A 17795-nucleotide genomic window follows, 5' to 3' on the forward strand; every position below is an offset into this window, starting at 1 on the left:
ATAAAATAGCAATTCTGCTTAGCGCCTTTGAAAGTTCAAGTCAAATTATGTCGGTTTTGATTATTTGCATTGCTAAAAATTTATTGTGTTATTGCTAAACAAAGCTACAAACAACTAGTGCGTGAGTGATGTTTCTATGATTTCTCATTTAAAATCGAACGAGTAGGTAGAATAGGTACTAGTGCAATCAAGACTATTTCTACGTTACATGCGTTAAAACGCATGTAAAAGCACGGGAAACCCTACGTGTTTATAGCTTTGTTAAACAATAAAAAAATAAATTTTTACCAATGCAAATAATCAAAACCGATATAATTTGACTTAAACTTTCAAATGCGGTAAGCAGACTTGCTATTTTATTTTTTAATCAAAAGTTATTCGGGTTCAAAAATTGCAATTTTTCGATTTTTTTAAAGTTCAACCGCGTTTATCTCGAAAACTGTGCATCCTACGAAAAAACTTGTAGAAATATTTTTTACTTAAAATGGCCCAAAAAATACAAAATATTGTTTTGTTTTGCCAAAAATCGCTGTTATTTGATTCCTCAAGTTCTTGGTCTATAACAATCTTATCGACATCCGGATCAACTGTTACCCAAAAAATTCGTGTTCTACGGGTCAAAATACATAAAAAAAACTTGAGTAAGTCCATCTGAATTAACGAGGCCGTTGTACCCCCCCTGGCGACAGGACTATATATTTTAATCAAAGATTAAAAATACTTTTTTTTGTAATTTTTAGCGCGAAAGTAGGCTTGATACAGAGCCGGAGATAAAAAGTTCACTCGAAGCGACTGACACGCTTAAACTCGCGCGAGTTGTGTATGTGGGCGGGTAGCTACGGTACTGTATTATTCTACTTTCGCGCGTGTAAATTACAAAAAAATATATTTATAATCTTTAATTAAAATATAACCATTAAGCTGAAAATCGATATTGTTTTATAAATAATTAGCTTGTACTTTAAACTCACTTCTACGCTTTGAAAGAATTAAAAAAAATTATGAACACCGTAGTAATCGTATGTTTACTTTGCTGTTTCATAACTTTTTTGCAAATGACTGCAAAAAACTTTCAAAGCATTCATTTTCAAGATGTTTGAAATGCGCATTTTAGCTATTTTTTAAAATTATAATATAATAAAAACTTTCTGAGAAACGTTAATTTGTTTATAACTATTTTTTTCAAAACATTTAAAGATTATGCAAAAAAATAAAAAATTTATATTTTGTCGACAAAATGTTAAACAGGCATCTCATCTTTATAAGATTTCAAAGTTTGATCAGTGCATCATAATTATTTTGGTTATTATTGCGACCGTAAATTATTAATTAACAATTGAATTGTTGCTAAAATATTCGTTTAATTTTCACCAGCTTCTGGAACTATAATCTAAACCAAGAAGGCTTTTAAGTCACCAAATTATTTAATTATTGGTAAGTAATTACTTATCTAAAACTTTATTTGAAAATTAAAGATTTTGTTGGGAAAACCCGCATTTTCCGAGGAAAATTTTCGTCGGAGCAGATCGGAAAAACATGTCTCTATGCAGAATTTAATCACGGTGAATTTTTATTTAAGTGTTTTTGTTTTAAAGTTAAAATCTTCGGAGTTATAGAGCAATAATTGAAAAAAACACGATTTTCGGGCTCCATTTTGTTTATAAAAAAAGTAGCACACTATCTGAGGACTTTGCATACCTATATTATTAATATATAGGATCTTATAATTCGATTCCAGCAATAAAATTGCTGGTAAATAACTTTTCCCAAAAATGGCCTATTCTCCGATAATCAGCCCAGACTAGTTGTCAATAACAAGATTAGTTTGTACATTACTCATTATTTTTGTTTTCTGAAGATTCATTTTGAGACCTATTTTATTTGACTGCTGGTTTAGTTCCTTCATCATTTGCTCCAGTTCCTTGATATCTGTACTGAATAATACTATGTCGTCCGCAAACCTCAAATGACTCAAATGTACACCATCAATGTTTAGACCTTTTTCCTCCCAGTCGAGCTGTTTGAATACATTTTCCAATGCTAAGGTAAAAAGTTTTGGTGAAAGTTTTGGTTCACCAAAACTTTTGAAAAGTTTAGTTATCCTAAAAGAATAATTTAGGATGGCATCAATTTACATAAAAATTTGGGGTTAGGATCATCTTACCCTGTATTTCATATTCTATATCATGCTCAAGGTCGTTGATTATTTTTAGGGGTGTAAACTACCCTTATTGTCAAAAATTATATAAAAACATTGTAAACTTTAATATAGGTAAAATTTGGTTTTGACTGGTTAAATAATGATAGTTTTATGCTTTAGGATATAATGTCCTGCTTTAAAGCCTCCTGCTTTAAAGCAGGAAACCATTATTAACGCCCGGCACGGCACAGCCCGGCACGGCACAGGACAGTCCGTTTCTAAATCCGTAAAACCGTTTCTATCTACACTGTCATAGGCACATCTAAAACCCACAAACATATGGTGAGTATCAGTTCCATACTCATATATGTTTTTCCAGAGCTTGTCTTAGAAGGAATATTTGATGGTAGACTTTTCTTTAAGAAACCCACACTTGTATTTGCCTATTATGCTTTCACAATATCCCGACAGTCGATCGCGAAGAATGTAGACCAATATTTTGTAGGTCACGTTTAGCAGGGTAATGCCTCTGTAGTTATCACAAACTGTTTGGTCTCCTGTTTTGTGAATAGGTTTTGCAGGTTTATACTTATCTATTTTCTTTCCTTCGTACATGTTCTATAAAATATTACCAATCTATCATTTTTTAGAACTATGGGTTAGTTATCATCTTCTCTTCAGACGCAGTAACACTGGAAAGCCAAAAACTCATTGACTTGGCTTACAAGGAGCTCAGAAAAAGATCCACTACAAAACTGCAAAAGGTAGAGCTGAAAAGATTGATAGTTAAAGTCAAATATTATGTACCAACGTTGACAGCTGCCAAATTTTTTAAAATAAACAGAAATACCATTCTGGGTCTGATAAGCGTTGCTACCACTTATTCTATTGTTATAATACAGCTAGGGGATTCTAAATTTGATGTTAATACTAATAGTACTAATTAATAAAATGTTTGTGTCTTTTATTATATTTGTACATACTATATTTTTCCCAACATAAGCAGAACAACAAGGTTTTAGGTCGGGAAGATCATGCACTGACGCTATATTTATAATGAGGCAAGTTCAAGAGAAATCGTTAGAATACAACGAACTTAAAGGACGTTATCCATTTGTTATACTAAAGAGAGGTACCTCTAGAAATAATTAAAGCGATTGATAACATCTACCAGAATAGCACAATAAAATAAAAGTAGAAGAGGAACTAACTGACCCAATTGAAACTGGCAATGGGCTAAGTAATGAATCAAATGGCTATGCTTGCAGAAATTCAATTCCGGAGTAAGCTCCTCAATCGGATCTCCGGGAGGAGCAGTTACAAATATAACAAATAGATTAAAATGCAAAGAAAACATGAGAATAGGCACATGGAACGTGAAAACCATGGCACAGGAAGGTAAAATCCAGAATGCAATCCAAGAAATGGCACACATGAAATTATAAATATTCTAGGAATAAGCGAGATGCGTTGGCCAGGCTCAGGAACCGCAAATATCGGAGAACACCGCGTATACTACTCTGGAACAGATAACGGCAAACATGAATTAGGTGTCTGTATTATAATCTGTTGACAACTTCATCCCAGTCTCAGCAAGAGTTATGCTCATACAACTGAAATCAAGACCAATCGACATCAATATAATTCAAGTGTATGCACCTACAACAGAAGGAACAGAAGAAGAGGTAGAAGAACTATACCGTAGCATTGATGAAGTCGTGAAAAGGTTAAAAACAAGACCTAATAATTGTCATGGGTGACTTCAATGCCAAAGTTGGGGCTAGCAAAACATCATCTGCAGTTGGACCATTTGGACTAGGAAACCGGAACGATCGGGGAGATACATTGGAAATTTTTGCGGAAGAAAATCAATTAGTAATAACGAACATCTGGTTTAAGTTACACCCAAGAAAACTGTACAGCTGGAAATCTCCACAGGATTCTGTGGGAAGGATTGTGAGAAATCAGATTGATTACACACTAGTAAATAAGAGGTATAGGAACAGCTGTACATATGTCAAAACATACCCGGGGGCAGACATAAATTCTGATCATGTACCAGTTGTAGGTAATTTCAAAGTCAGAATGAAGAGGGTTACAAGTAAGTGGATGGAGGTATGATATTAGAAAACTGAAAGATCCCAATGTTCAACTGAAGGTGAGTGAAAACCTCAATACAAAGATGCTAAAATGCAGAAATGCAGGAACTATAGATGAAAGTCTAACCATCATACAAGAAACAGTGAAAGAAATAAAAGAACAACACCTGAAGAAAGATACAGAGAAACGGAAATCATCGATGACCGATGAAATACTTGAGCTTATGGATCAGAGAAAAAAGAACAAAGAAAATCTCAAAGAATATAAAAGAATACATACCATCGTCATAAGAAAGATAAGAGAAGCAAAAGAGAAACAAAAAACAGAACAATGTCAAGAAATAGAGGAGTATCAGAGTCGATATGACAATTTCAATGTCCATCGAAAGGTGAAGGAAATAGCTGGAAAGTTCTGAAAACGCAGCAGCGGAAAAATAACAGATGATGAAGGCAATCTTGCCATAACCAAAGCAGATAAAAAGAAAGTATGGGAAGAATACTTGGGGAAACTTTTCCACGACCTTAGAACAGGAAAAGAACCCACCATTGAAGATAATGCAGGTCCCGAAATCCTACCAGAAGAAGTAACCAGAGCCATCAGACAAATGAAGGATGGAAAGGCACCGGGACTTGATGAAATACCTGCAGAAATGGTAAAGCTATTAGATGGAGCCCAAATAAAAATAATAGCTGAAATATTTAATGACATATACAAGGCAGGAAAAATACCAGCAGAGTGGCTCAAATCTGAGTTTGTACCGTTGCCCAAAAAACCAGGAGCAAAAGTTTGTGAAGACTATAGGACCATAAGCCTAATGAGCCATATTCTCAAGCTGTTTTTAAAAGTCATCCATAATAAAATTTACCGAAAATGCGAAGAACAAATTGCGCCCAATCAGTTTGAATTTGTGAACGCCGTTGGTACGAGGGAGGCTTTATTTAGCGTGCAGGTGTTCTTTCCGAAATGTAGAGATGTCAGCTGTGATGTTTTTGCATGCCTGATTGACTACAAAAAGGCTTTCGATAGAGTCCGACATGAACAAATGATGGAAGTGCTGAAGAGGACAGGGGTTGAAGGAAGAGACCTGAAAATAATAGCTAACCTGTATTGGAATCAATCAGCAGCGCTCCAAATAGATGGAGAATGTACAGATCAGGTCAAAATCTTCAGGGGAAAGAGACAGGGATGCATAATTTCACCGCTGATATTCAATCTGTACTCAAAGCACATTTTTGAAGAGGCTCTAAAAGATATTGATGAAGGCATCTCAATAAATGGAGTCAAGCTCAGTAACCTGCGATATGCAGATGATACAATAGTATTTTCCAATACCATAGAAGAGCTGCAAAACTTAATGAATAAGATAACTCAAACCAGTAGAACATATGGACTAGATATAAACACAAGCAAAACCAAGCTAATGATCATCAGCAAGCAAAACATAACTGGAGTAAATCTGTATGTGAACCAAATGAGAATTGAATGTGTCTCACAATACAACTATTTGGGAACTATAATCAATGAGTCGTGGGACAATACTCAATAGGTTAAATGTCGCATCGGAAAGGCAAATAGTGCATTCTTGACCATGAGCTCTGTGTTAAAGAGCCATGACATCACTCTAAAAACAAAAATAGGGCTCCTTAAATGTTACGTGTACTCAGTGCTTCTATACGGAGTAGAAACGTGGACATTGAAGGCGGAAACTATATCGAAACTTCAAGCTTTTGAGCTATGGTTGTACAGAAGGATCCTGAAGATACCATGGGCAGACAAAGTCACCAATGAAGAAGTACTACGGAGGATGAACACAACCGCAGATTTAGTCAACATCGTGAAGGGCCGTAAGCTGCAGTAGGTACTTGGGGCATATAATGAGAAATCAAGGCAGATACGAGCTACTCCAGTGCATTTTACAAGGTAAAATTGAAGGAAAAAGGGCCCCAGGACGAAGAAGAATATCCTGGCTTTCTAACCTGAGAGCATGGTATAGAAAGACCTCAACACAACTATTCCGTATAGCAACCAACAAAGTCATCATAGCCAGAATGATCGCCAACGTTCGGAACGGACAGGCACCCTAAGAATAATGGGATAAGACAGGGGGATTCCTTGAGTTCTTTATTGTTCAACCTGATAATGATTGGAATTATAAAAAAATAAGAACTAAAAAGGATACCGAATGGGAGAAAAACAACTCAAAATAATCTGCTAAGCAGACGATGCAATACTAATCTCTCAAAGGGAAGATTATTTACAGCGTATGCTGCCCCAATTTAATATAACTGCAAGAAAATTTAACATGTTAATTTTCCCAAAAAGAGACAAAATGTATGGTTATAACGGCAAATCCAATAAAATGTAAATTGAAGCTTGAGGGTCAGATAATAGAACAAGTGATGGAGTTTAAATATCTAGGCATCACACTATCTCGCTACGGGAGGCTCGAAACAGAAGTGGAAGATCAAGTGAATAGAGCAAACAGAGCCGCAGGTTGCCTCAATGACACAATATGAAGAAATAAAAATATCGGAAAAAAAGAAAGACAGAATTTACAAACCAGTCATCAGACCAATAATGACATATGCGGCAGAAACACGAGCTGACACAGAGAGGTCAAAAAAATTGCTCGAAACAGCGGAGATGAACACCCTTCGAAAAGTCGATGGTAAGGCACTATGGGACAGAGCTAGAAGTACACATATACGACGGAAATGCAAGGTGGACAACATTGACAATAAACTTAAGTTTGAGCAACACACTGTATATTTAAGCAAAAAGATATCATCGGGTTGCTTTGCTGTCAAATCAGTTGCACACCATTTGGATTTCAAGATTGCAAAAAATGTTTATGTGACCCTGATTGAATCTAATTTGAGATACGGTATTGCCTTTTGGGGTAGCTGTTCTCTTCATCATTTTAGTAGAATCTTTATGTTACAAAAGAGAGCACTTAGATATTTATGCAAGGTCAAGTTTGGTACATCATGCGGCCTTTGTTTCGGAAACATGGTATCTTGACGCTATCCTGCATATATATCGTTGAATTAGCGTGCTTAATTTTTAAAAAAACATAAAGAGGATATTCGGACAGATTCCCTTTATAACACTCGTCTAACTTACGTTATTCCACTTCCAATTCCCTCTTCTACACTAATTAAAAAATCATTTATTTACACTGGAAAGAAAGTGTTTAATCACCTACCGCTCAATATAAGATCCTCAAGCAATATTTTTGTATTCCGAAGAGCAATCAAGAAGTTTTTATTATCTAAATGTTATTATAGTATCGAGGAATTTTTTGAGGACAGTTGCGCTAATTGATGGCTTTTTTATTATTTTTTTTTATTATGGAAATTTTATATATCTTGTACTGTGTTTGTACTATACCACGTTCTGTTTTATAAATGTAAACTCATTTTTAGAAACAATAAATTTTCTCTCTCTCTCTCTCTCTCTCTCTCTCTCTCTCTCTCTCTATTAATATCTCAATAACTGTGTAAGAAACAGACGAGTAGAATGGAGTGGCCACATAAGTAGAATGACAACAAATAGAGTAGTAAAGACGGCGAGAGACGGTTCCCCAATAGGATGACGATCATTGGGAAGACCACGAAAAAGATGGAACGACAACTTACTAGAGGCACATTGAAAAAACAGACAGAGTCATGTCTATACAAAAAGAAGAAGAAGAATATTTTTCTTAACTTTCCATTTATCTAATTCTTATTGTAAAAACGAATTTTGAACGTAAAAGTAGCTTTATAAATGCAGCATAATCACAAAAGATTTTTTAGATCGTCTATAATACGGCCTAAACAGTATATAATGAGTCCAGAAATATAAGAAATAGTCGGAAAAGATCTACAAAACGCAAATTAATGGATTGGATATATTATGTCGTTATTATGTACATATACCCCAGGCTGTGGGTGAAAAATAGGTCGATTTCAGGATATAATTCAGGAATTTTTGAAACCTATCAGGTGTTGTAAAGGACGATGCCAGGAATAACTTCTACTAAAATGTAACCAAAAATATTGTGCGCTTTTTTTATATTGCGATTTTCATTTTTTAAATTTGCAATTTTTAAAGATTTTTAATTTTGCAGCTTAGGATATTCATTTTAGAGAAAAACTTTTTAATAGAAAGTTGTAGTAAATTAAAAAACCTACAATTTGAGCTATGGTAAGTTTAATTTCGTTTATTGGTTATTGCAAAACAGCCTGCGAAAGGTCCAAAATGGCCGTTTTTTACAATTGCATTATTTATTGTACAAATAATTTTTTTATATATTTTTTACAGCTTTAAAATGAAGATCTTTCAATTCCAAACATAAAAAAAAGTTGTAAAGCCAGATTAACGAATTTGTTGCTTAGATATTATAAATTGTTTATCCCAAGAGGTCAAATGTCGAAGGCTATAACTTTTTGAAAAAAAAATCGTAGAGTGTTGGTGAAATATCCAATCTCCTTCTAAAGAGTTATATTTTCATATTCTGATATAAATAAATGCGTAAATCATTTTTAAACCTCTAATTTTTGGGTTTGAAAATAAGGGGGCAAATTTCGTTATAAACATTTAGAGCTGAAGCGGCCCTGTACATCCTATGAGTTTTTTAACTTACAGATTATTGTTGCTGAAGACGAAACGAAGATTTAAAAAAAAAATAAAAAAATCTACGACCAACTGAAGCCGAGATAATTTTTGGGTTTGAAAATAAGGGGGCAAATTTCGTTATAAACATTTAGATCTGAAGCGGCCCTGTACATCATATGAGTATCTAACTTACAGATTAAAGTTGCTAAAGACGAAACGAAGATTTATAAAAAAAAATAAAAATTTTCTACAACCAACTGAAGCCGAGATAATTGTTTTTTTTTCTTAAATCGTACTGCATTTATTTATAATAATTAAGAAATTATTTTACAGTCATTGACTAAAGAAAGACTTATATTATGTTAAAATAAAAATTATTATAAAATATAATTACATTTAATTATTAAAAATTATTTTTAAAATCGGTGCTTTTGCGAACGGCCGAATTTTGCAAATCGCCCGGCTCGCTTCAAATCCGCGCGCTCGGAAAATTTTTACGTAACTTGTATTAAATTTTGACAGAAAACAATTTAATAATATTACCATTATAATATACAGTCTGTTTACCACTGTATTTGTTTTTCTTGATAAACTTTTATATGTGAAATCTCATTTCTGAAGAAATAATATTACAAAAATGGTACATATAATAATATAAGAAATATATAACAATATTTTTAATTTTTTCATTGTTATATAAATATAATAATAATAATGTTACTTCTTATTATACAATATAAAACTTTTTCTTCTTGTAGTGACTATCCGTTTTGGATGTTCGCCAACATCCAAAACGGATAGTTTTTGGATTCAACGGAACATTCAATGGAACATTTTGGACCATTCGCAGGCTGTTTTGCAATAACCAATAATCGAAATTAAACTTACCATAGCTCAAATTGTAGGTTTTTTAATTCACTACAACTTTCTATTAAAAAGTTTTTCTCTAAAATGAATATCCTAAGCTGCAAAATTAAAAATCTTTAAAAACTGCAAATTTAACAAATGAAAATCGCAATATAAAAAAGCGCACAATATTTTTGGTTACATTTTAGTAGAAGTTATTCCTGGCATCGTCCTTTACAACACCTGATAGGTTTCAAAAATTCCTGAATTATATCACGTTTTTTCACCCACAGCCTGGGGTAATAATTCAAAACTTTTCAACACATAATATTTTTATTATCTACAAGATGAAACGCCATCTAGCAGCAACTTACTTAAATAAAATGTAACATTAGTTGCATACCTACTAGATAAATTAAAAAAATAATTTATTATTTTTAAATTTTAAATATTTAATTATTTACTCTATATGGGAAGTATACTACCTCAAATTTTGCAGGAAAATTCATTATTGCATAACCGGCATCGGAATATCCTAATTTATTCAGGAGAATACTATACTCCTGAATAAATTACTCCAAAAAGCCTATGGAACCTTTTATAGAAACGAAATTAAACAAGAAACCATAATATACAGGGTGTCCAGAAACTCTACAAACGAAGACAGGAGATTCTTCTGATAATTTAGCTCAATTCAGCTAGTCCGAAAATGCTTCCTAAGGGAGCTAGAGCTCTCTGAAGACGACATCTTGTAATTAGTTTTTCTTATATACCTCCAGAACGCTTCAATTTAGAAAAACGAAAATCGATGCGTATATTTATCTTCCAGATATAAATCGAGTTCATCGATTGCGGATTTCTAGTACCGATCATAGGCGTCCTTTTTGGGTAGGGCAACGGTTATTTTATCACATAACTTTTTTGTCTTTAACTTTTAAGAATTTTTGACACTGAATTATTAAATTGTGAGGTATTCTAGTACTAAAAGGTACTCTTGCTTTAAGTCGGTAGGACACACTTTTCTAGAAAAATCGATTTGAAAATTTTTCGTTGTTTAAATTTGAAAAAAAATTGTTAAAAATTTTCAAAAAAAAACGATGTATTTTACCAACTCAAAGCAATAGTAACTTTTAGTACAAGAATACCTCATAACTTAATAATCTAGAGTCAAAATGCTCAAAAAGTAGAGACAAAAATGTTATGCGATAAAATGACCGTTGACCTGCCCAAAACGGACGCATATGACCCGTACTAGAAATTCGCAATTAATGAAATCAATTCATCTCTAAAATATAAATAAACGTACCAGTTTTCGGATTTCTAAATAGTTTTTTTTTATTTTTTTTTGGAAATTAAAAAAAAATTCAAATCGTTTTATAGAAAACGGTGTATCCTATCGATTTAAAACACGAATACCTTTTAGTAGTAGAATACCTCACAATTTAATAATCCAGAGTCAAAAATGCTTAAAACTTAAAGATAAAAAAGTTTTGCGATAAAATAACTGTTGCCCTACCCAAAACGGACACCTGTGACCGGTACTAGAAGTTTGCAATGCATGAAGTCTATTTATCTCTGGAAGATAAATATGTGTACCAATTTTCGTTTTCCTAACTGGAAGCGTTCTGGAGGTATTTAAGATAAACTAATTAAAACACGCCATCTTTAAAGAGCTCTAGCTGCCTTAAGAAGCATCTTCGCACTAGGTGAATTGGGTTCAAATATCTTATCTAAAATTATCTGAGGAATCTCCTGTCTTCGTTTGTCGGTAGAGTTTCTGGACACCCTGTATATACCTACTATGTCCAGTTCGCTTTAAAGGTCGGTATATAATCTTATCTGGACATAAAAATATATTCCTTCAAATGAAATACATACATATTTCGAATCGGATCCTAAGTCCTAAGTCCATGATAGGATTATAAATATGCTTCCAAAATGGGTAAAATAAGGAATACTGATATAATAAACAAAATGAAAATGTAATTCATATTCGAGTTTATAGAACAGAGACAGCTGAGTTCAGAGTTGGTAGGGTAATTTATACCGGATGAAAGATACCATACCAGTGAGAAAAAGTGGGAAGCAAAAATATTGAAAAACAAAAAGAGAGGAAGACTAACACAAACATGGGATGAAAAATTGGAAAGATATTGCAGAGAAGAGGAACAACATGGACAGAAACAAAGATGTTGACACGAAACCGTAAAGAATGGAAGAAATTTATACCTTACGCCATTATATGGTAGAAAGGTTATGATTATAATATATGTAATTGAGGAAGTAAAACATGTTTCGGATTTTTGGATGGGCAGACCAGATGAAGACTCCGATAGGAGAATCCCTACATGAAACAGTCCATGTGGCACAGAATCGCAGCCAATGGAGGAGTATTGGGAGGAGTATTAAACTGTTTTAAGCGTTTGTTTTCTATACTTCCACAAAATTTATTACAACTATGTGACTACAGCTGTTTCGGCAGAGTACCTTTCTCAAGTGATTTATATTACTATGGGTTTGCCTTTTTAAAGTCTTTAACTGAAGAGGTTGAGGAGTGGGGAGCTGTTTGTCTTGAGTTGGTCATTCAGAATTATATCTGTATTTTTCAATTTATTAATTTCCATCGATTCTAATAAAGCCTTTATTTTGAATATTATGCAGAATTTGAAACTGTTCATTAAAAGAATGATTATGATCCAAAAGGTGAAGTGCGTATGTAGAAGTGTCTGTTTTTCTATTGTTGAAAGCCCTTTTGTGTTCTGCTATCCGTTTGTCAAAGGTTCTGCTAGTTTGACTGATGTAAGTTTTCGGACAGTCACCACAAGTTAGTTTGTAAACATCACTTTGTTGTTGTTTTCTTGTGTTCTAGCTGTTTACAAACTAATTTGTGGTGACTGTCCGAAAACTTACATCGGTCAAACTAGCAGAACCTTTCACAAACGGATAGCAGAACACAAAAGGGCTTTTAACAATAGAAAACAGAAACTTCTACATACGCACTTCACCTTTTAGATCATAATTATTCTTTTAATGAACATTTTCAAATTCTGCATATTCAAAATAAAGGCCTTAAACTATCTTTATTAGAATCTATGGAAATTAATTAATTGAAAAATACAGATATAATTCTGAATGACCAACTCGAGACAAACAGCTCCTCACTCCTCAACCTCTTCAGTTAAAGACTTTAAAAAGGCAAACCCATAGTAATCTAAATCACTTGAGAAAGGCACCCTGCCGAAACAGCTGTAGTCACATAGTTGTAATAAATTTTGTGGAAGTATAGAAAACAAACGTTTTCAGTGTTGTATTCTAGATAAAATGAACTTCCATCAAGTAACGGTCGAATCCATCAATTATTTTAAGGGTGCTTAAAAAAATTATTACAACTAGGAATCGCTACAACTAGGATACAGACTCGGTCACAGTAGAATCAGTATTGCGTGCTATGCGGATGATGCATCCCTGATTGCAGAGGATGTGGATGACCTACAAAGACAGCTTTATCGATTCTGTCTAAGCCTGTCGATGTCTTAACATGAACATATCCACGTAGAAAACAACCATTGCGAAAGATCCAATTAAATGCAAGTTCGTGTTAGAGAAGAAACCCATAGAATAGCTAAACCAGTTCAAATATCTAGGAGATTTATCAAGTTATCATGACCCAGCCAGAGACCTAAGAGGACAAAAAACCAAGGCCGCAGTCTTGTCCGGATGTTTGAGAGATGTGGTCTGGAATAACCCATATTTATATGAGATTGGACAGCAAAGTTAATATTTATAAAATTTGCATCAGATCTGTTATGACCTATGGTACTGAATCAAGAGAAGACATCAATAAAACCAAAAACATGCTACAAATAGCCGAAATGAGGACACTAAGAACAATAGCAGGGAAGACAAGAAGGGATATAATACGAAACATCATCAGGGAACAATGTGGCGTGCAAGATGTAGTAAGATGAGATATGCAAAGACGAAGAGAATGGTTCAGTCATGTAAGAAGAATGGAGGAGCACAGACTACCAAGAATTGCTCTAGAAGGAAAACTAGCTGGCAAGCGTCCACCGGGGAGACTACCAAAGAGATAGCTAACAGTCTACCTCTCAAGAAATAATTCAACGTCAAAATTAACAGATCTACAGATTTACAACAAGTATAAGAAGAAGAAGAAGAAGACTTTAATTCATAAATAAAGGTATTTTGTTATTTTTGAAGTCGTATGAAGGTCACAATTGAAGGTAAGAGGTAGAGTAAAGCGCAAAATATCCTGGCTTAAAATGTACAGGATTAATGCCTGGTTGCACCAACAGATCTTAAGCTCCAGCTTAGCTAAGCTCTAGTTATAATTAGTGCCCCCTTGAGTATCACTTACGTTGCACCATAATTTTAGATTCTTACCTTATTATCAATTATATCTATTATTATATTATGGTATTCTTATTGTAATATATTATAATTATATTATATTAATTCTTATCTTATTCTCGTCTTAAGCTTAAGATCTGTTGGTGAAACTGGGCGTAAGTTCCTTCTGAATTCTTTAAGATTGCAAACTATTGAAGAAGAAAAAGGCAAATAAGATTCCTTTAGATTCGCATCATGTCCACCAATGTTACCCAATACTTATGTTAAAAAATATTTAACATATTAAAAAATTTTAAAGTACTTCGATTATGATTCAAATTACGGTACCTGACTTTTATCATTTTGCTGATAACACATACCTACATACTTAAGTACTCTTTAAGTTATTATTGTGTCAACATCACAATAGAAGACATTCTTTATATATTTGCCTAGATACACAGATCTGCGTATCTCAGTTATGCAGAGGACACAGTTATATTGAACGATAGACAATTGCCAAACAAGAGCACAAATTGATAACGAACCCAGGTGCCTGATTCTAATTCATTTCGAGGTGGCAATTTAATTTCGACTCAGCCATGACACTCGCAATTTATAGCGATTCTTATTCATTTCGATATTAGTTACAACTGGGGATATTAACGTTATCATTTTGACACTGCTCCAAATTTGGGTTGGTGCTCCGGTTTATTGGATTTATTGGCTACGCAACCACCGCAACATTTGTTGATAGTCTGGGAAAATTATCGAAAAAATGCCATTTTTGGGAAAAGTTATTTACCAGCTATTTTATTGCTAAAATCGAATCTTAAGATTGCATATATTAGTAATATGGGGTATGACAAGTCCGCAGAAAATGTGTTATTTTTTTATAAACAAATTAGCACTCCTAAATCTTCTTTTTTTAATTAGTGCTTTGTAACTCCTAAGATTTTTCCTTTAAACCAAAAACACTCAAATAAAAATTCACCGTATATTAGTTCTGCGCAAAATTATTTTTTTTCCGATTTCCTTCAACAAAAATTTTACTCGAAAAATCCAAGCTTTCCCAAAAAAATCTGCAATTCTCAATTAAAATTTTAGGGAAATATATATTTATCAATAATAAAATAAATTGATGACATGAAAGATTTTTTATAGTAGATTATATTATATCAGGAGATAATCTAACCAATAGTTTAGCAATAATTAAAATGATTTTTGTCTAAAAAAGCACTATACTTATTGAATGTACTTTACAGAATTGAAATTGGACTATTTGAGCGGTCTCAGGAATGTTATAAAGAAACAATTTTTTGACTTATAAACAAATAGAATCCCTCAGAAAATATTAGATTAAATTAAATTAAGTTAACGCTGTTGAAAAGGGCACGGCTTCTGTGCCCTTTTCGAAGAAAAAACAATTAAATTGCGAGGAGTGGTTCCAAGTATAACCGGTCAAATTTGACCGGCATTTGCGACAGAGTTATAAACAACAGGATTTTAATCTTTGAATCATTACCTTTTTATTCCGGTCCTCTTTGTACATACAAATTTTCATATCTTCAACACACTCATAACAAAAAAGATTTATGTCACCAAGTTATTTAATTATTGATAAATAATTGCTTCCCTAAAATTTTAGTTGAAAATTAAAGATTTTGTTTGGAAAACCCGAATTTTTCGAGGAAAATTTCCGCCGAAGGAAATCGGAAAAAAATATGTATGTTCAGAATTAAATTAGATACAGTAAATGTTTATGTGAGTGTTTTTGGTTTAACGTTAAAATCTTCGAAGTTACAGAGCAATAATTGAAAAAATATTTCGGAGCTCTAATTTGTTTATAAACCAAATAGCACACTTTCTGAGGACTTTGCATAGCTATATTACTAATATATGAAATCTTAAGATTTGATTCTTGCATGTCCAGCAATAAAATAGCTGGTACATAATTTTCCTTGTTTTATACTAATTTTCCCAGATTATTACTTTACATCTTTAATTGTGTTCATAATTCACGTTGTGGAAATTCTCAATTATTATATTTCTAATTTAATACTATTCTATCTAATTTCTCCAAAACCAGCAAATTTCCATAAAACCCAGCCATATTAATACCTTTTGCTTTAGTTTTCCTTGCAAGAAACAAACAAAACACATCTCCTAAACTAAACCTAACCTCGCTTTTGGCCATTCATTCATGTCCGTGTCGACTGTGTCACAATAATTTCGACTCGAAATTATATAATATCAACCACTTTTTTGGAGTCGCAATTAATTTCGATAAGTCACTATTTAATGACATAATTTCGTTAGTTCAACTAAAATCCACAAGGCTCGCACAGTCGCATTTCAACGTCGCCATATTGAAAGCGACTTGTTTTGAGTCGAAATTTTAATTAGAATCAGGGCCTGTTACGTTTCAGCGCGTTATACAAATACTAATTGTACAGTTGAGTCCGCGAGTCTTTACCCGTGCGTCATGAATACCTGGCGAGATAAAACACATACTTTTTATCTAGCATCATTCTCTTCCACACATGAAACTCATGACAAACCAGCTGCCGTTTGTTATTAAGTAAAAACACATGTTATTTTTATGAACCATCTAGACTCAGTGCATTGAAAAGAGATAGGTACAAAAAAAGACGATTCGGTATGTTTTCATATTTTAAGCACAATTTGTTTGACGTTTCTACTTTGTTTACTTTTGTGGCTGTCAGTCAGTTGATTTTTTTGCGGTTTTTGTCGAATTTTTGCGTTTTGAAGTTTCTTTATATTACACAAACCGTTGTTTTCACAACTAATTTTATATTGGGCTTTGAAATTTTAAGGTAAATAATTAGGGATTCCAATGAACTGTCAGTGGTGGCCGGTGGATGGCTAAACTGACATGGCCATAGACATAGTTAAGGGGGGTGGTCATGGCGTATCTAATGTTTACCTTGAATATTGACAAATTTGTAAAGAATATCCTGTTTGGTTTTGTTTTTTTGTTAATTGTGTAGCGAAATTTGTGAAATTGTGATAGCAAATTAAATATGAAGTGGTTTAAACATTGGATACGCCTATGGATGACAGTTTCGCCATCCAGCAGCCATATTATATCACGTGATTTGGAATGCCTAATTATATTTTGTCAATTAATATTTAAAACATACAAAGCTAACGTCATTCACACAGTAAAGAAATGATTGTGTTTAGATTTCCGTCAAAGTGAATAAAATAAGAAAAATAAAATATGTTATTGAATTTTTTTATAAATTGTTTATTTATTTATTAATAATCAATAATAATAATAATAAAAGAATTTATTAAGCTACTTCAAATGTAGCTGTAATTCTGCACAAAAATTTTGAAGCAAAACTTACATTTGACATTCTATATATTTGATAACGTCAAATTTTATAATAACACCCGTAATCGGAACAGTAGCCACTTTCTGTCAGTTGTTGCTGCGTGAAATAGATTTCCGACTTATTTCGTATGCTTTAAATGATGACGCACGGGTAAAGACTCGCGAACTCAACTGTACTTTGATTACTTTATTATGAAATATCTAATACAGAGATGAGAAAAGAGCTTGCTTCCATTTTCTGATTACCTGTCATCTGTCGCCGTTGACAGCCCAACGCAACGTTGCCAAGCAACTCAGAAACTTACAATTAAGTACACATCAGGGCCCAGTTCAGAAATTGAAATCAGGAGAGGAGTTACGCCGGGATGTGATATATCTCCAGTTGTACCATTAATTCGA

This window comes from Diabrotica virgifera, chromosome 5 (genome assembly GCF_917563875.1).
Source record: "Diabrotica virgifera virgifera chromosome 5, PGI_DIABVI_V3a".
NCBI classification, from domain to species: Eukaryota; Metazoa; Arthropoda; class Insecta; order Coleoptera; family Chrysomelidae; genus Diabrotica; species Diabrotica virgifera.